Source organism: Artibeus jamaicensis, unplaced genomic scaffold, assembly GCF_021234435.1.
Source record: "Artibeus jamaicensis isolate MK-2021 breed Jamaican fruit bat unplaced genomic scaffold, CSHL_Jam_final contig_866, whole genome shotgun sequence".
Taxonomy (NCBI): Eukaryota; Metazoa; Chordata; class Mammalia; order Chiroptera; family Phyllostomidae; genus Artibeus; species Artibeus jamaicensis.
In genome coordinates, this window is record NW_026521994.1 from 1,021,831 (window position 1) to 1,039,042 (window position 17,212).

General features: G+C 49.9%; 1 protein-coding gene across 2 annotated transcripts in view; it reads right to left on the reverse strand.

Moving 5' to 3' along the window:
* Window positions 1–17,212, reverse strand: part of TRABD2B (TraB domain containing 2B) — a 203,598-nt gene that overhangs the window by 105,220 nt on the left and 81,166 nt on the right. The gene's annotated exons all lie outside the window — the stretch shown is intronic.

The following is a 17,212-nucleotide window of genomic DNA, read 5'->3' on the forward strand; positions in this document are numbered from 1 at the left end:
AAGCATGTTAGCACTCCATTGAGACTTCTTCCTGAGTCCATGAAAGCCTGGTGGGGGAGTATTCTTTAGTTCTCTCTCTTTCTCTCATACACACACACACACACACACACACACACACACACACACACACAGCTCTGATATGCTGCCCATTCAACCTAAAGTTCACAGCTTAGACACCACCAAGTTTTCTCTTCTGCTAAAAAGGTCAGTGTGCCTGATTCCATCTCTGGTGAGGTCACTATACTTCTTCATGTCTCCAGCTGAGATGTGCACCTGCTAGACTAGTGGTGACTCTGGCCAGTCTTGGCCTCCATCCACTCAGGTCTGTTTGTGTTTGTGTTTCCCGAGGAGTCTTCTGTCGTGCTGTGCACTGCATACTATATGTGTACAATGAACATGTGAGAGAATAATGTCACAGATTGGGTCCCAAACAGATAGATCTTTCCTACAACTGATGGACATCAAAGGGAAATGGGGTTCTCTCCAGCAGAACAGGGGCCCCTGACTCCCAGCGGTCAGCTGGAACTGAGTCCATCTACTTTGCTCTTCTACAGCCACAGTAACAAAGAGTTTGCAGGCACACAGGCCTGGTTTTGTCATTTAGTAGCTGTGTACCTTCAATAAGCCAGCTGCCCTCCCTAACCCTCAAGTGGGAAGAATAGCCCTGAGATCTTAAGGCTGCTGAAAAAAATCAAATAGAATGACTCTCAGGGAGACGCAGACCCTAACTCAGAACAATGTACTGTCGTTACTGCCATGTATGAGCACAAAGACCCAGTGCGGGGGCCCCAGCCGGGCGACCTTGGAACCATAACTATGCCCAACTCCCGACTCAGGGCACAGACTCTCCTATCTCTAGAGCACTCAGTCATTAAGTCAGAGGGTCAAGAGTTCCCATGTGGCAGACGGGCGAACTGTGTGGAGGCTGTGTGTGTGGTGAGCAGTGGGGGTGGGGTGCCTGGATCTCCAGGATTCAGTACTCTCTGGAGAAGGAGCCACAGTCCTGTCTCCCAGAAACCCATGTGCGCACATGCCAGGAACATCCCTGGCCCATCTATTGGCCCACGGCATCCATGAGTCTGGGAGGGTCCCAGGGGTCAGTGAGTGCTGCCTGCCATCCAGAGAGCACTGACGGTGGCACAGGGGTCAGGTTTCTGCTTCTTCATTAAACACGCACACAGGAATCACCCATGATGTGCAGCACTGGGCTACATTTGTTCCTTCGTCATTCCTTCCACAACAAGTGTCTGCTGAGTTCCACAGGCCAGGCCCTAAGCTGGGTGCTGCGGACCTAGTAGTAGATGAATCACGCATGGCCTCTGTTCACATTACGATCACAGTCAGGTGGGCACACGGAGACAAACACAGGGTGGGGCAAAAGCAGGTTTACAGTCGTTCACGTGGAAAATAATATAATAGCTAATAAATAATAACACAAGAATAGACTCTGTGTTTCAGGTACTCACAACTGTAAACCTACTTTTGCCCCCCCCACCCCATGTATGTCACAGATTGTGGCAGGTATCACAAACGGATCACATTGGGGACAGACCATAATGTTGGTGACAGGCAAGAAACACTAAATCAGATGTCTGAAAAGGGCTCTTCGAGATGGTGAAATTGAAGCGAAGGCCCCCCAAACTGGAAGAACTCAGCGATGTGTATGTTGTAGCAATGAGAGATGGGTGCACGGCAGGAGAGTTTCAACTGGAGGACACACATGGAGGCCACTTGGAAGACAGAGTTGGGCATGTTGGAAGAGCTCGCAGGAAAGCAGCGCGGCTGAAACAGAGAGGGGAGGAGAAAGTGGCGGAGCAGGCGCTGGTGGTCCCTGGGTCAACGCTCCACTCTCGGCGCGTGTCTAGCTTCACATGACAAAGGCTTTGGACTCTTTGAAAGACACAGACACCTGTGTGGCCCTCCCGCCCTTCCTACTCCCCTACTTCTAATAAATGATGGTACTTCGTGTTGGCAGGTGCTGTGACAACAGGAATTATTAGAAACTTTCTAGAGAGTCTTTTGTCATCCCTATCAAAACCCTGAGAAATGTGCATGCTCCTTGAACCAGCAGTTTCACTGCCCAGAGCTCCCCTTAAGAAAAACACTCGGGAAGCATGCAAAGGGAAATCTGTGGTAGCAGCACCATTTATAAAATGGCACGTGATCTAAAAGTCAACAATAGAGAAGGGATGAAAAGATACAGTCTTCCATAAATAAAGAATTATGCAGCTAGCAAGAGCTAGCTGTAAAATGCTTTGAGTGGGCTATAACGAAACAATTAAGTGTGCATGCATAGGAGGAGAGATTAAACTGTGCCGAGTTCACACAACACAGCATCACATGGTCATGATGCAGACAAATAGCATCTTACAGGTGAGCCACCGACACAGGCAACATCAGGGGTGACACTGCGTGAAGGAGCAGGTCTTGGAAGTATAGGCACAGCATCTTTCTCTTTTTAATGAGTTTTTTAAAGGCAAAATCAACAAACAGCACAGATATGATACAGATATTAAAATCGAAGGCACAAGAAAGAAAAGATTTAGCTGTGAGTTATCTCCGGGGAGATGGGCTGGAGAGAAGGAGCACATAGGTTGGTGTGAGTGGCTAGTAATAATTTTAGTTTGGGGGTTGAGTGGTAGGTTCACCATCGTTTATTTCATTATTTACCAATAAAACAAAAACAAGAAACAACAAAAGATCATGTATAGGCCAGTGATTATAGTGTGATGTATAGCAAGCATTATGATAAAAATATGTGGTTTTATATCAACCTTACTAAAAAATACACATACATATAGACAGTGGACCACTGAACAATGCAGGGTTATGGGTGCCAACCCCTAGGCAGTCTGAAATCTGAATAAAATTACAGTCAGCCCCATACATACAAGGATGCCCAACTGTGGAGCTGACCTGGAACAGCACGGGTTTGAACTGTGCAGGTCAGCTGGAAACACCTGCGTGTAAGTGGACCGGCCCAGTTCAATTTAAACCTGTGTCTTTCACGGCATGTACACCCACCGGAAATAGATGGAAAGCAGCGCATCAAAATGGCAATAATTATCTCAGGATGATTTTAATAGTATCTGTACTTTTCTGTTTCTACAATAAATTTATATTGTGTAACCACCTTGAAAGAGAGATGGCCAACCCAAAAGCTAGCTGCAATTTCTCAGGGAGCCAAAGAAGACCTGGAACAGGTGTGGGAGGCCCTCCCACAGTCCAGGTCAATGTGGGGTAGGGACTGAGACGTGGAGAGAGAACTGTGGGAAGTGTCCCCAGCTCCAGGCCGAACCCGGTCTTGTGCTTTTTACCTCCCATTTCAGGCATCCGTGCCTATTCCCTGTCTGGCTGTCTCACTCCCTTCCCTCCCCTGGACATCTAGAAGGGAAGCCTCCTTAAAGATGGAAATAAAGAAATAAATAGATCTATCCAGCCATCAATCAACCAGGAAATTCCTTTCAAGTGATGGTTTTTATTTTTAAGGTGGCAAACAATAATCACACAGACGCTGTGAGATAATTGGTGTTGTGTTCAGCTGCTAGGCTGTGGCCACACAGTTACACACAGTTATACAGCATGGGACACTGATGCAAGGTTGGGACGGGGGCCACGGAGGGCAGAGGGGGGCAGAGTCCAGGGAAGGAACGAGGGGCAACAGCATGTACACAGCCCTCTGCCTCTCCCCCTCCAGCAGTGGGGGCACATGAGAGGTGCCTGTCCCCCTCCAGCACTGTCTGAAACTGTGTGGTTAAGTCTGTCCCATTCTGGGACTCAGTTACAAGGCCTCCTTGCCTCTCACAATAAGCTAGTTGCTCCAACCTGCATTTTCTCAGCAATAAAGGTTATATGCAGCCCCCACTTGCCATCATTCCCTTTCATTTCTCAATTGTTTAGAACTGCAGAGGTACTGTTTATCGGGAGCCCCCTTGGAGCAAAGGGGATATGCAATGAGGGAAGTGGGAGGCAGAGGAAAAGCATAGAAGCGTATGAGGTTCCGTCTCAGGAGACTGGATCTTGGCCTGTAGGTCATGGCAAGCCACAGGAGAGTGTATATGTTTTAGCAGCTAGAAACCACACCTCACAGCATGTGCCTTCTTGGCCAAGAAGGCCTTCAATTTGCCTCACTCTGCATGGTTTGGTCAGATGCCTGCAACCAGCTTGGGTCTCGGTGGTGCTGGTGGAGAAGGGGGTGAGTGTGAGCACGGGGCTGCCCATGGGCAGGTCTAGGCAGGTGTGTTTGTGAGCCCCGCTGTGTAAGGGTCTGAGGCCCCTCTCTGCCCACCTGTGTCATTTGGTCCAGGTGTGTCTTTGTGTGTCTGAATATGTCTGTGTCCCATGTTTCCCTGTGAGCCCATAACTGGTGAGGGTGTTACCGAGTTCCTAGTGAGCACCAGGAGCTCTGCCGAGAGCCATGTGTTCACTTTCTTGCTTTCATCTTCATAAGAACACCATGAGATTGGTACTAGTATTATCCCATTTGACAGGTGAAGAAACAGAGGCACAAAGAGGTCAAGAAATAAACCCAAGGTCACAATTCTAGCAAAAGGCACACCCAGAAGCAGACCGAGGCTTTCTGATTCTGAAGCCATGTCCAAGCTTATCCCATTGAGCCCGCAGGTATGTGACCATGTGCAACTGGTCCTGAAGGGCGCACAGGCCAGGTTCCTCTGAATATATTGTCTAGGCTATTTTGGTTTCTCTACATCCCCTTGAGTACCCGCATGTCTGTGTGTGCTCCCGGCATCTCTCTTTGCGTCCACGTGTGTCCATGTAAATGTGTGTGTCCCAGTGGTTATCTCTGCTTATTTGCATGGATCCACATGTGTTTCTGTGTGCCTCTGGATGTCCACATGTGTCCTAGCATCTGCACACCCATGGGGAGTCAGGCAGGGCTCAGAGCCAAATGCTGCCTGTGGGGAGACAGTGGCAGGCACACTGACCCCGGCTGTGTGAGCCGTGTGTGCCTCCTGCCCTGTGAAGCCTGGAGAGATCTGACAGACGCCCACTCCTAACAGCAAGGCAGGCAGGCAGGCACGCTGCTGGGGGCCTGGCTGGGTTTATTTTCAGCAACCAAGGAGGCCCTGCGGCGTTTAATTAATTCCACTCCCTATGTACACACCAGCATACACAGGGTTCCAAAGGCAGAAGCATGTCCCGCCTCGCAACCCCTGCGGCTGCTACCGCGTGCAGAGACGTCACTGTGGTGACCGCCCGTGTGTGCCTGCGTGCCCGCCAAAACGATCCCGTCCATTCTGCCATAACACCTCCCAGGGTCTGCTGCCAAGTCAGCCTCCTCACCCCCTCCACCATCCTGTGGCATCTCTCCTGGCTTGGGCTGCACCAGCTCTCTGGGGCACCCCTGCAACAGTTTCCTGGGATAGGGCGAGTCTCCATTCTCAGCTCCCTCTAGCAGTTGACCTTTGTCCTCATAGGGACCAAGCTTTTAAGAGGCTGGCGCATCTGATGTTTGGTTGAGACAGAGCAGTCTGTTGACTCTGACACGCACAGGGGTGTGTACCTGTGTGACAGTCACTTTGTGTGTAATGCACAGAGAGCCAACATGAGGAAAGCAGACAGAGATCCAGGATGCCTGTGCTGGCTTCAGCAGGGACACGCTCTGTGAGCACAAAACTTCTGTGCAACAGCTATAGGGAGTATGGGGAGCCACTAAGGCCTCCAACTCAGGTCATGAGAAACACCATATTGCGTAGTTGTGGGGAAATTGTTTTTTGAGTGAACAAGGTGAGAGTGAGGGAAGAGGCCCCTGGGGTTGAAAGGAGAGTCTCAGATTATCTGCTCACTCCCAGGTCACACAGCAGGTCCTGCTCCACCACGTGCTGATAGCAGGACCCCTGCCAAGTCACTTAGTGACCTGGCGGCATCTTTCCCCAAGTGTGAGTGCACAGTTACAAACTGACAGGTGATAATCATTACTCTAGCGGCTTTCACTTCCCAAGGCACAGGGCCTGTGCTTTCCATGTCTTTGCTCACTCACCCTTCACAGCATCCCGATCCATCCTCTGCCTCCATGCCCCGCCCCAGGTTGTAGATGACGAAATGGAGGTTCAAGATGTCAACTGTCTAGGCCACGGCCACCCCCTGGTTAGGCAGCAGAGTTGAAATTTAATCGCAAGTCAGGATGTCCCAGAGCCCTTGCTCTCACACTGCCTTAGTGCTCTAGGGCAAAGTGCTAGTATTTCAAGCTTGATGTTCCCTTCCACTGAAACTCAGGCCTACTGGCAACAAGATGGAGCTACAACTAGTAGGGCACAGAAGAGGAAGGCTGAGAGAAGACACAGTGGAGGAGACTCAGTGATGGAATAAGCCTGTGGTCCTCCATCTGGGAGCCTAAGAGGGAGGTGGCCGTGTCTTGGGGCTGCTGCTCTGAGATCTTGCAGAAACCAGGATCCTGAAGCCCTTGGCTGTGTCACAACCTCAGGATATCTGCTTGGTTAACCACATCCAGAATAAATAAAAGGCTCCAAGGCATATGTAATGTCTGCACCAAAGCAAAATGCATTTACAATCATTTCGCTCCAACTACAGAGAGGCAACTGCTCCAAGTCTCTGACAGGGAGGGCAAGCAAAGCCATCTCAGTCTCCATGATGTCTCTCTTCGACATGTAAATGCAGTCAGCTTTCTCTTTATTTAGCAAGTTGATTTTATTTCTTATTTTAGTGAAAGTAAAAATAAAAATACACACACAGCACTTGGGAGGTCTATGCTCACCCTAACTCTCCCAGAAGCTCTGAAATTCCTGAACACTTAATTCTCTCTCCATGGGAATTTTAGGAAGCTGAGCCTATGGCTTCGAAGGGGTTACTATACCTGCCTCCCAGGGCTGGTGGGAGGATGAAATGTGACTGGTACATGGAAACAAATTCTAAAAGCAGCCAACCCACGTTTGTGATGGGTATGAAATGGGAGAGCTGCAGAGGCACCAGCCTCGCGTCCATAAATGGGTCTGGTTCTCTGGTCTTCCAGAGTGCAGTGGCACTGTCCCACCATCTTTGAAAACAGAAGTGGCCATTGCTTTGGCCAATGAATGGGAATGGGAGTGGTGACTGTCATCCTGGGTGGAAGCTTAGCGCCAGTGTGAGACACACCTATTCTTCTTCTCTCTCCATGTTCCAGATAGTGACTGCTCAGAGGTCCTCAGCTAGTCTGTGGCAGTTGCGTAGCATAGGACAGAAATCAACCTCTATTGTTTGAAGCTACTCAGAGTTTTAGGGTTGCTCGTTCCGGCACCGAACCCTACCTGTCCTGACTCTAACCCCCCACAACCTACATAGCTGCTGGTGGTCCACAGAGGCTCAGTGTGGAAGGCACCTGGCTCAACCCAACCCCTCTGATGGTGTCCATGCTCCTCCTCCACTGCCCATTCTCCACATGACAGCTAGAGTCATCTTTAAAGCCGTGAAGATGATCACAGCAAGACACCCCCCCAACCTTCAAGGCCACTCTAGACCCCGACACAGGATAAAGTTCAAGAACTGCATGGACCTGGCTCCAGTTAAGCTCTCCAGTCACAGTTCTTGTTTCCTCTGCTTCATACTTAAAGCCCTATTCAGACCAAAATTACCTCACTCTTTCAAGGGTGCCAAGCTTTCTCTCATCCCAGGGCTTTGCACATGCTGCTCCCTACACCTAAAGCACTCTCCTCTGTCCCCCTGATTTAACTAACTCCTACACATTCTTTGGGCCTCAGCTTAGCTCTTACCTCCTGGCCTGACTCCCAGGCCAGGCCAGGTGCCTCCACTCTTATAGGTGGTATCACTGTGTACTGTCTGCTTACTTGCAGGGCCACTTTGGGGTGTGGACTTGTTGAAGGCCAGAGCTGTGTTTTATTGTTCCCGGTATGGCCAGAGCCTGTTGCAGTGTCGGCCACTTGGTAGCTATCAAGCACTACTGAATGAATGGACAGTGAGTCCTTCCACACGCAGGTCCTCTAACTGTAGGAGGGGTCAGCAGTTTAATGAGGCAGGGGAAGCTTCTGTATACCCCTCCCCTTAACTCTCTGGCTTGAAGGGAGAAGGCAGGGAGTCTGTGGTGATAAATAGAGACCTTCCAAGAGGCTCAGTGGCTGGGACACTTGGAGGGCAGCAGCCTGGGGCCTCCTGGGGAGTTAATGGTTTTCAGAAGCAGTTTGGAAACAAGTCTCACAACCAGCCAAAACAAGGCATAACCTCTCCAGGCCCCTCAGTCCCAAGTGCTCAGCTCAGAGAGAGCTCAAAGGGACTTAATGAATTATTATGTCCACATTTCTTGCTGATAAATGACAGTCTCATGCTCCATTACCAAGTGCTGGTTGTAATATTTAATCAAAGTCTAGTTTCATGCATCGGTTGGTTTTGGAAATAATATTTATGGGTCTGGAATGCCTTGAACCTTCAGGCACATGGCCGAAGAGAATCATTGTTTTGTAGCTACTGAATATAGGAATATATTCAATATATTCTTGTTTTGTAGCAAGAATATAGGAAATGAGATAAAATAACTCTGAAGTTTGTTGCTACCTGTTCAACGCCAGGTCCTCTACTCAATGTCAGAGATGCCAGGATGGATACAAACTAGTTCCTTAATATCCAGGACCCCTCTCAGGTCCAAACCTTTGATCCCTGGTGCTTCTGTCCTCTCCCAAACTCAATTCATCATCCCACCAGTTCAAGTTCTGCCTCCTGCAGAAAGCCCTCTGTGACCAACCCAGCCCCCAGAAAGGTCAGGCTATAAGCTCAGATTGCTCTTAGCCCACCACAAATGCATGTGCTGTGATGGCTGAACTTCACCCTTGGAAATCCTGGCCATCTGCATTGCTGTGGCTTCCCTGGGTTACTTATTGTCCCTCTCCACCTCTCCTCATTGTTGGACACCTATTGGTATTTGTGAAAGTCCATTTGACTGAACAGGATTGAATGTGTAGCCTTTGGATCTTGAACACAAAGTTTAAAATTTATCTATCATAAATCACTCCCTGAATTTTACTCTTTTCCCCATGCTACTTCTTTCAGTGAATATGCCCAACCAGACACATGGAGGTCATTTATGAGTCCTCCCTCTGCCTCTTTCATTCATTCATTCATTCATTCATTCATTCATTCGTTCGTTCGTTCGTTCGTTCATTCATTCATTCACCATTACAAAAAAAATAGAGGTATTATCTGCTTACTGACTGTTAGGCATGTGCTAGGAGCTGAGGACAAACTGTGGTGAATTAGCCAGAAATAGTCTACTGGGATTTCACCTTCTATACATTCAAATGGTTTTTCTCCTCTACATTCACAAGGCCACTGCCTCCATCTTTCTGTACCTGCACATCTTCACCATCACACCTGGTCAATGGTTTGAAGAATGTGGAAGTGGGTGCGGGGTGGGATGGAGAAAGCACTGGGGGATGACAGCTCATGGGGGCTGGCTCCTAGCTCCCTACGTGAACTGGGCTAAGTCTTTCCCTCTTGAGGCTTCAGTTTAATCAAATGTGAAGTCGGTTAATGATCCACACTTTCGTGTGGGTCTGCCTTGGAGGCAGATCTGGAAGAAATAACAGGAATAATTTACTGAACAGCTCCAGCACATTACAGGTGTTAACTCAATCCTCCCAACAATTGGAGGTGGGCAGCCACTCCTATTACTACCATTTTGCAACAGGGAAACTGAGGCTCAGAGAGATTCAGTGGCTTGGTTCAGGTCACACAGCTCTAAGTGGTAGAAATGGGACTCATACACACTACTGACTAATCCACAGCCCCGGATCTCTTAACTTGGAGATTTTATGAGCCCTCTCAGTCTGTGAGGGTGTCCTCACTATGACTAATAGCTTTATTTGCAGCTTTGAGTAGGGTGGGGCTGGTGAGTTATGACTCAGTTTCCCCTAAATAGAGAAGAAGAGACACCCTGTCCCAGGAGGCAATCGCACTTAAATCTATGGCTTGTCAAAATGTTTTCAGATGCTTCACCACAAGTGAAAGTTGTGAAAGCCCCAGGGGGTGATTACTGGATAAAGCCAATAAAACAGCCTTAGCCTGAGCAGAGCAGGTGGATCTTGCCAAGGGTAAGCATGCCAAGCGGTGGTATCATCGCTGTAGACAGAAGCACCCTGGGGACATGGGTCTGCTTCATCTCAAGGCTGGAGGATGGTGCAGAAAGGGTCAGTCAAGAGAGGAGGGGGCCAGGTTCTTGTCTCTCAGAACTGCCCTTCAGTTCTTCCCCGCTAACCAGCCCTGGGTGCTCCCGCCACCTCCAGCAGCTTCCTCTCTCATTAGGATTTCTCTGACAACCCCAAGGATTTACAACGTGAAATGTTTCCATTTCCCTGACATGATGTCTCCGCTTCAAAGCACCCGCGCCTGCCCTCCGGAGCCCGGGATGGCGGTGATTTTGAGAGGGAGACAAATGAATCAAGGGGCTGACACCCATCCCTTTCTTTTCTCCCCATAATACATCTGTTTATTATTGAACAGGGGCTTGCATGGTTCCGTGATGAATTGTCTTCTCCTCCGTAGCCATGTCCCAAGACGGCTGGGCAGGCTGAAGTGTCTTCCAGGAGCATCTGCTTTTGATCTCTGGTCCTTTTAAATCTCGGGTTAAAATCTTTAGCTTGACGGGTCTGAAAGGCAGTTTCTAGCAGCAGAGGAGCCTTAAAGCCCTCAGAGAGGATCATCTGGGTTCTCTCCAGAGAGAGCCCCACAGGACTCCCTTGGACAGGCTGAAAATAGAGCGAGGGGCCTTTCTGCCCAGAAGGAGCCCCCACTTAGGACCTGAAGGCACCATTCTCACCTGCAGGCGTCGTGTCCCTTGGGACCCCAGGAGAATAGGGCTTGGGCTACTCCTCCCACCCCTGGGCTGGGGGCTACCTCGGCATAGGCTGAGCCTGGTCCCCGGGTCTCCTCTGAAATGGCACTTCTTTAGAAAGATTTCTCTTGACTACCTCCAAACGGGACCTCCTGCTCACCAAATCCAGGTCCTTTTCTTCCTTGAGCTCGGCTACAGTGCTTTTCTGACTTCTTACAGGTGGGCAGTGATTCTGGCCAATGGAACACAAGGCCACTTGCAAGCCTGGCCATAAAACCCTCCCCTGCGTGATCTCTGTTGTCCCCTCCCACAAATGCTCCCTGGGTGTCCCTGTCTAGGGCAGAGCCTCTGTCCACCTGGGTCCCCTGACTTTCCCCTTGACCCACCATGAATACTCACACTGGGACTGCGAAACCACTTGAAATATGAGCTTTGTTGTCACAACCATTAGTGTTGCTCTAGGTTTGGTCCCTGAGGTATGACAATGCTCTCCAATCCCATACCTCAGCCCCCTGTGCTTCTTGGTTATGCTCAGCAGCCTTTATATTTTATTCTCTGGGGAATGCATGTGATGTCTACATCTCCCTCTATACTGTGGTAGTGGGGACCGTCTCTCCTTCACCACTGCAGATGTGGGCTCCACACAGCACCTGGCATGGAGCACGGGCCCCAGGGACAGCTGCCTGGCTGACGGGGTGATGGGGATCCTTTTGAGCTCCACAAGGGTACTGAGGTGGAAGTATCAGTGAGTGAAATGTGAAGCCAGGACCCCTGCCATGCAGGAGCTGACAATCTGGTCACCTCATGTCCCTTTTTTAAGCCTCAGTTTTCCTTATCTGTTAACAGGGTACTCGTGGGACAGAATAAAGGATGGAGGGTGTGTGGAACTGCCGAGCACAGTGTGTGGCTCAAGTCACATCAGTGGCAGGTGTTATCAGCAGATGATCAGAATAAGACCCAGAGAGGCCTCACCACGAGGTCAAAGGTCTGCAGCTGCTGAGAGTCAGTGACCATCGACTCAGTGGGGGGATCACTATGGAGGTCTCTGGAATCCGGAAGCAGGGTGCTTCTACACAGCCTTCCTGACTCCGAGGCCTGAGCTCTGGAGCCAGGCAGCACCAGCTGGGCTACCTCGGGTATGACCTTCACCCTCTCTGAGCCTCAGCTTCCCTGTTGGAAATGGGGGAGGTGGCAGGCACATCTTAAAGTTGTCACGTAGACAACGGTGTCTGACCTGGAGGAAGGCCTTTGTGAACTCGCTTACCAGCTCTCTCTGGTCTCTGAGCTTTTTGTCTAAGTTGCTGAATCTCTGCCTGAGTCTCCTTGACCTCATCTGTAGGTCATGCCCTGCCTACCTCACCAGCCCGCTGGGACTGCCAACACAAGCATGGTGTCACTCTGCTACCTAGGTTAGCGGTTAACACCAACTATTGTTAGTGGGGATGACAATATCAGTAGTGGTGGCTGAACGTGGTAGAAGTAACTAGCAGAGGTGGACCACAGGACCAGAAGTGTGGGCGGCACCAGCAGCGGTGGTTGTGAGGGTGGAACCACAGTGAGGGGGATGGGGAGGGGCAGGAGTCCTGAGAGCCCCAGAAGCCGGGGTTGGAGTGCACTGGGCAGCCGTGTGGCCCCTGTATCATGAGGGTAATGGCAGTGGTCATGGCAGTGACAGTTACAGTCAGAGTGGCAGCAGGAAGAAGCTGGTGGCAGAAAAGGTGACAGGTGGTTACTATGCTCAAGCCACACTGGCTTCCCGTCTGTTACCAGGCCCCTTGCAGCCTGTTTACCTGGGAAATACCTGTGTCACTGTGGCCCTCCCTGAAGGTCAACCATCTACAGTGTGACCAGGTGGTGAGGGAGCATTTCCTTCAGGCTCCTGCTGCTGGAGGAGCCCAGGTGTCCACAGGTGACTGGGCATGACAGGCGAGCCAACAGATCCAGGGACCTGACAATCCAGGCCTCTGGTCTGCCTAAGGTCTCCTCAAATGTTCACCCAAAAGGGAACTTCTACCAGCCTCTGAGAAGCCCTAAGCAAATTTAGGTGTTCTTTCCTCCACTGTCCCTTAACACTCATGGGTTCACTTAATAAATATTCACTGGGGACCTACCATGGCTCTAGAGAAGAACTGAATGGTTGCAGCAGCTTCAAAAAGGCTACAGTTAGGGAGGAATCACCTGTGCACTCTGTTCCCAGAAGCACGTGGCTGTACTGGGGATGTTCACATGGCTGTTCTTAGGGTTCTTAGGGTCTGGTACAGGACACACTCAGTCACTGGGTTTCTTTCTCTCACAGACATTCTGGAATAGCTACCATGGAAAGGCAGAGCGGGTAGTGGTTAAGTGCCACTGCCTGGGTCCCAATCCTATCACTCTATGGTCACGGGCAACTTTCTTAATCTTTGCTCTAGTTTCTCCAACTGCAAAATGCAGGTACTAGACTTTGATCACATAGCAGACAGCAAAAGAAAGTTCTAGCTGTCATAGAGTTTATATTTTAGTGAGGGAACATATGAAAATTATGCAAATATATATGTAAGGTGGTAAAATGTGTCAGCTAGGAGTGGCAGGGTGTGGAGATAGAGTAACACAGCTGCTATGCAGCTAATGTGACATCTAAACAAAGGCTTGGGTAAAATGAGGTGTCAGCCATATGACTACCTGGGGAAAAGGGTTCCAAGCAGAGGGAACGGCGAGTGCAAAGGTCCTGAGGCGGAAGGAAGAACAAGAATCAGAGTAGCTGAAGTGAGTAAATGAGGGGGCTAGGAAATGAGGCCAGTGAGGTAGTTTGGGTCAGACAATGCAGAAGTTTTCAGGTTGCAGTAAGAAGTTAGATTTTACCAGTAGAATAAGGGGCCAGTCGAGAGTGTTGAACAAAGAAGTGTGAGTTGGTCAGACTTAATATTTCAAGAATCACTCGGCTGCTGTGTGAAGCATAGACGCTGGGGGTGGTAGAAGGGCAGCAGCAGGGGATCAGCTAGGAGGCTACTCACTACACACAACCGTGGATGGTGGCTTGGGTTATGGTACAAAGTGGGAGAGATGGTGAGAAGCAGGGGGATCCTGGGTATATTTAGAATGTAGAGAGGACACAGTCTGCTGGTTGATCAGCCGTAGGGTATGAAAGAATGCAAGCATGCAAGAGGACTCTGAAGCTTTCGGCCCGAACAACTGGCAGAATGGAGCTGCCATCTGCTAAACTGAGAAGCCTGGGTGAGAACCAGGACTGGGGTACAGGGACAGAAATCAACTGTTTGGTTCTAACGCTGTTAAGTTTGAGATGTGCATTTGCCGTCCAGGTGGAGGTTCTATCTGCTGGCAGGATGTATGAATTCAGGGAGTTCATATGAATGGAAAATTTGAGCTGAAGCTATAAATGTAGACCTCGGTGTAAAAATAAAAATGAGGACATGCAAATAAAATAGAGGAGAACGCTGAGGACGGAGCCCTGGGACCCTCCAAAGTCAGGTCAGGGAGATGAGAAACCAGCAATAGAGACTGAGAGGAACAGCCTGTGAGGTAGGAGAGGCAAGCGAGTGTAACGGTCCAGAAAGTAAGTATTTCAGGAAGGGAGGTGTGCTGATAGGTTGAGTGAGATGAGGGCTGAAGAGTGACCACCAGCTTCATCAACATGAGTGCATGGCAAGGTGATAACAGCTGGAGGAGGAATTGCCTCGTCTGGAGGAAGCGGAAGCCACAATCTGAATGCAGGCCATCTCTGGCCCCGGGAGAGCCAGTGCAATGAATCAGTGGGTAGGAACCAAGTCTCTGGTTTTAGGGCCTTGAGAAGTGCAGTCTGACATGCAAAGCTTTTAAAATTTTATGAGGGCATCCAGAGGTATAGGAAAGGGAAAAAAGGTAAGCTGGTGGGGACTGATTTATGCTCACAGCAGAACTACATAAAAGGTGCCAGGGGTTCTGGGCACCCTGCAAGAGCCACTGGGAGGTCAGCAGTGGAGCTCTTTCCATGGAGTCCATAAAGAACCCGTCTGGCCAGCCGGCTCCTCGACCAGTGGACATGGGCAACCTCCCCAGGTTACCAAGAGGAGTGACTGATTTCTTAATTACTTTTTTGTTTCATGATTTGATTCAGTTGATCACATATACAATTTTAAAATACCTAAAAAAGATTTGTTTTCTAGGAATTGTGCCTTTTATTCCAACTCCTGGCTTGACACAGGACAGAGTGCTTTCCTAGGGACTTCCAGGGGGGCCAGCCAGAGGGAGTGGCCTGCATGCAGAAGTCAGAGCTGGGGGTATATTCTCCCCGGGGGGTGGGACAGACAACAGGCACATAACACAGAGCTACATAATGCCCAGTAGCAACAAAGAACGTCAGGGCAGGATAAAGGAACAGAATGTGACCAGTGTGTGCTGCTGGAGATACCATGGTCAGGAAGGTTGTCAGGCGAGCGAAGCTTCTAGGCAGAGGGAACAGGGGGTCCGGAGGCCGGGTGCCCAGGCCCCATGAGCCTATCCACAGGGGGAAGTGTGCCTTTCTTTTATTTCCTCTACACTCCCTTTCTCCAGCTCTCCAGAGCACTGGTTAATAATAACAGAAACCCCTGCTATTCCAGCTCACCTTGCCCTCTCGTGGCTCTCTTCTCAAGCTCCTGCCCCCGCCTTCATCCTTTCCCAGGCCCATGGAGGTCTTGTTCTGGGCAGGCAGGGCAGAGTGGTGGAGGGCCAGGAGCTGGGGCCCTTGGGCTTCTGCTTGGCCTTACTTATGCCCTCTGTGAAGTGAGGGGACTCACGGTTCTGTGGTCTCCAGGGTGGCCCTGGAAGTGGACACAGAAGGGACCTCAAGCACAACAAGTGAATTCCATGAAGGGCATGTCACTTGTAGCCTTGATCCCAGGTAGCCCTTGGGACAAGGTGAAATGATGGATGAGGGAGCTTCAAGCCCATCACTGGCCACATCACCTGGCAACTTCACATGGAGGGGAAAGGCTCTGGGCCCATCCTGCACCATGGAGAACCTCACGGTCAAGGAGCTTGGGAGCAGGCTGGCTGGTTTTTCTACGTATTTCTATAGGTATTTTCTGAGCACCTAATATATATAAGAATGCCAAAGCTGGTGGGGCCTCAGAGGAACAGGAGAAGAGGGGGTCTCTGTCACGTCTCTAGCTGGGAAGTCAGGACTCCAAGCTCTTGAGTTTGAATGCCAGCTTTGTCACTTGCTCAGTGTGAGCCACAGGTAGTGACACCTCCCCCCTTTGGGCCTCACTGTCCCCATCTAAGAAATGAGAGCAATGACAATCCCTGCTCGTTCTGCCTCAAGCAGCAGAGGGCTGACCAATCATAGTGATAAGAGTGACACTATTTTCTCATGTGCCCCGAGTGTGATGGCCCTGTGTAAGCTTCAAAGGCCACCTGGCCCAGATGAGTATTCCTGCATAGCATGACTCTGGGGTCAGAGATCTGAGTTTCGGATTGAGCCCTACCATCTGCTAGCTGTGTGTTCTTGGGCAATTCACATCTTAACTGAGTCTGAATTTTAGCATCTGAAATGCAGGCTCCTGGGCCCATTGCAAAGATTAACTGAGAAATGTGTGGGAAAGGCTTCATCAGGAACTAGGAGAAGCCTAGCAGGTTAGCAGCTATTACATTTGACATAACTGTCCACTGGGGGCTAAAGGAGCCGCTCCTTTGTCATGGAACACTGGGACCCGAGGCTCTACCAACATAGCACAGTGGGGTGGAAGGAATTCCTTCCCTTCAGGATTAGGCTCTGGGGACATCCAGCACTGGAGATATTTGAAGTTCAGGTCATGCATCAAGGAGCCGGCTGGCCAGACAAGGTTCTTTATGGACTCCATGGAAAGAGCTCCACCGCTGACCTCCCAGTGGCCCTGTTGGTCACAGGGGACATGTGACCAACTTTGCCCTGAAGACAGGGAGCACCTGGCCCTGCAGAAGGAGCACTGAGGCATGTTGGCTGCCTTCTCAGACAGGCAGCTTTTGCAGGAAGGGAAGGTAGAATGTAGCGAATTTTACAAAAGGGCCAGAGTGCACTGAGGGAGAAGACAGGGCTGCTGCACTGTCCTCAAGTAACCCGGCTTCGTTTCAGGGTGAGGGAGGGCTCGGACTCCACTTATTTATTATCTGTGGTTTCTCAAATCTATCATTCTTAAAAACATTGTATTGACATAAACAATGCATAAAAAAAAGCAGCCGTCCTAAGTTACAGCTGGATGATGACATTAAACCAGTACCCAGCTCAAGACACAGAACATTACTGGTCACATGTTTCCCCCAGTATAACCACTGTTCCAACTTCTAAAGCCAGTGTTTAACTTTTCCTGTTCTTAAACTTTATATGAATGGAAGGTACCGTGGACGTGGACATTGTTTTATATTTGGCTTCTCTTAAAAATGCCTCAGTATTAGGTTTGTGATTATTTGTATTATTCCATG